Source organism: Podarcis pityusensis (assembly GCF_964106645.2).
Source record: "Podarcis pityusensis genome assembly, chromosome: 12".
NCBI lineage: Eukaryota > Metazoa > Chordata > Lepidosauria > Squamata > Lacertidae > Podarcis > Podarcis pityusensis.
This window is the reverse complement of record NC_138037.1, coordinates 20,140,285-20,143,633: the sequence shown is the minus strand read 5'-3', so window position 1 is coordinate 20,143,633 and position 3,349 is coordinate 20,140,285.

Genomic DNA, 3,349 nt, shown 5'->3' with positions numbered 1-3,349 from the left:
CTGCCGGGGTTATTAGCATTCTGAAACTCACAATTAATTTTAATGACACCCTTGGCTCCCAAGAGGGCCAACCTCACAGGATGAAGAGGCGTCTCTTTCTCAAGTTGCCACGGTGCATTTTTGAGGGTGTGCCACACGAGATTCCATAGCCCAAGCATGTGCCGTGACTCCAGAGGCGAGGCCCATGGAAAAGCTTTATCACACAGCACATGGAGGAGGAATCAAGCTATCAAGGAGCTTAGCACCCGGCCATGTGGCCCTTGGCTCATCTCGAGAGCAGGGTGGAGATGGGTAAGTTGTAGTAGTAGCTAATATTATTATTATTCATAGTGGTAGTAATAGTTTTCCTTTATGAATCACTCCCGCGGGGGAAACCCCAAAGTGAATTGCAGCTAAATAAAAACATATATGGTACAGTTACATATATGAAAACTGCTTCTAAAAATTACAAAAATAAAACATTCTTTAAAATATACATAGATAGATTTTTTTTTTTAATGGTGTGAACATTAAGCCAGGGATAGCACCTAAAGCCAAAATTGTGTATAGTTAAAAGACAACAGGTGCAATGGTGGGAGGGATTACCAAAGCCTTTCCCCCCAGACTCTTGCCCTCTTTCCACCCCCTTTTTAATTTTTAAATTTTTTTGTCACCAAAAAAAAGCTGAATGTGCACAATTTAAATGCACATAGATTGCGGGCTTACTGTGTGTGTGAAGAAAGCATACACACACACACACACGTATATACTCCAGCCCTCCAGATGTTTTGGACTACAATTCCAATCATCCTTGACCACTGGTCCTGTTAGCTAGGGATGATGGGAATTGTAGTCCCAAAACATCTAGAGGGCCGAGTTTGCCTATGCCTGAACTAGGATAAAGATTACTTAAGATGGCTTGTTAAAAGTGGAAGGTCTTTAGTTGCTCCTTAAAGAGGCAGCAGAGAAGGAACTTATCTGATGTACAATGGGAAGGAGAGTTCCAAAGAGAAGGTGCTACTACGCTAAAGGCCTGATCATGACATCATGCAGAACAGGCTTCCTGGTAGGAAGAGGTCTGCAGCATGCCCTCTCCTGCAGAGCCCAGTGACTGGTTGGCAATCTAGGGGATGGGACAATCCTTGGGGTCTCCTGGTCCCAAGCTGTATAGGGCTTTGTTCACCAGGACCAGCACCTCGAACCTTGTGGCTGTAGCTAATTGGCAGCCACTTGGCAGCCTTTTAGAAGTACTATATACAAGCACCATATCATTGGCACCATTGCCACACAGGGATGGCGACCCTTGATTGGTCTGAGAGCTGCCCTCGCCCTCGACCAGCCCTCCTGAGTCCACAAGCTGGCAGTGGATGTGGCCAATGGCCTCCGTACATACACACACCATGCATGGAACATCCGCACGCAACACACACAAGCCTTTTGCACACTCCCCGCTCATGCTCTACCAGGGAAGGGCCATAGCTCAGGTGGAAGAGTATTTGATTTGCATGCAGAAGGTCTCTGGCTCAATTCCCATCATCTCCAGGTAAGGTTGGCTAGAAACGCCGCCCCCCCCCCGAAATCCCAGAGAGTCTTTGCCAGTCACTGCAAGCAATGCTGAACTCAATAGACCAATGGTCTTACTTTGTAAAAGGCAGCTTCTTACGCTTCTCTTCAGGCGTCCAAACAGATGAGCAGGGAGGGGGCAATTTGCATCTTGGTGTGATGAAAGGATTTAAACCATGATGAGGATGAAATCAACTCCACCTCTGTTTCTTTTGCTCTACGTACTTAATTGCCACCAGAAAAAATTGGGCTGCAGGGCTGGCAGAGGGCACTGGAGAGGGCACATGGCGGGCCAGATCAGACTAGCGGTTCTCTGTTCTAGAGCATCTGTGACTTTTGTCTGGAATCTCTCGGGTTTTTTCACTTCACGGTGGGATTTTGAGATGGACTCCATCATCATAGAATGACAGAATTGTAGAGTTGGAAAGAGACCACAAAGATCCTCTAGTCCAACCCCCTGGAATGCAGGAATCTTTTGCCCAATGTGGGGCTCAAACCCACGACCCTGAGATTCTCATGCTCTACTGACTGAGCTATTCCAGGTTTGCCAATGCATGTAAAGTACCGTATTTTTCCGTGTATAAGAAGAAGAAGAAGAAGAAGAAGAAGAAGAAGAGTTTGGATTTGATATCCTGCCTTTCACTCCCTTTAAGGAGTCTCAAAGCGGCTAACATTCTCCTTTCCCTTCCTCCCCCACAACAAACACTCTGTGAGGTGAGTGGGGCTGAGAGACTTCAAAGAAGTGTGACTGGCCCAAGGTCACCCAGCAGCTGCATGTGGAGGAGCGGAGACGCGAACCCGGTTCCCCAGATTACGAGACTACCGCTCTTAACCACTACACCACACTGGCTAGGTTTTCTCCCCTAAAAAATAATGTCAAAAATTAAGGAGTGTCTTATACACAGATACATCTCCCCCATTTTCTTAAATCTGAGTCCCCCAAAATAGGGAACATCTTATACATGGGGGCGTCTTATAGACGAAAAAATACAGTATTACCTAAAAGACAGATGCTTCAGCATTCGACACACACACTGTATACAGTTAAAAGTGTGGGAGACATTGGTTTTAATTCCTGTGTGATAATCAGGTGACGCATCTGTCACTTGATTGCTTACCTAAATACCAGCGGCTGGACTCTGTGGGTGGGGTTGAATTACCCATCATAAAGACAAGCTCCGAGCTGACGGCTAATCCTACAAAAGGAACGGCTCTGGGGTAACCCTGCAAACTGTTACAAGTGGCGGTGGGTGGAATAGTTGGTAGAATATGAGTTGTGTAATTGCACTTCATTGCTCTTCCTTAACACCCTGGGATAGATTTGAAAGAAAAGCAGACTACAAATACAAGGAATAAATAAATAAGTGGAATATCTCATGCCTTTGTGTTTCACTGGAAGGTTTGGGAGTGCACGGGCTGTGCAGCATTTGACTATTCATGGCCTGTTTACAACAGGGGTGGGGAACCTCAGGCCTCGGGGACTCCTGGTCTCTGTATCTGGCCCTTGGCGCTCTCTCCAGGCCATGCCTCCTCCTCTCCCCTGGCCACACTGCAGCCTATGGACTATGGCGGAGATGGCGAAACTGACAGCAAAAATAAGAGACCCCAAAGAAGAAACGCTTGCAGAAGAATGGAGACCCTTTTTGGATTATCTGAGAAAATATTACGGTCAAATAGAAATCGCAGGCAGGACTTGAAATATAAGCAAAGGAATGAGAACAAGGAATGTAATGTATCACTAGCACCATTGCCACACAGGGATGGCGACCCTTGATTGGTCTGAGAGCTGCCCTCGCCCTCGACCAGC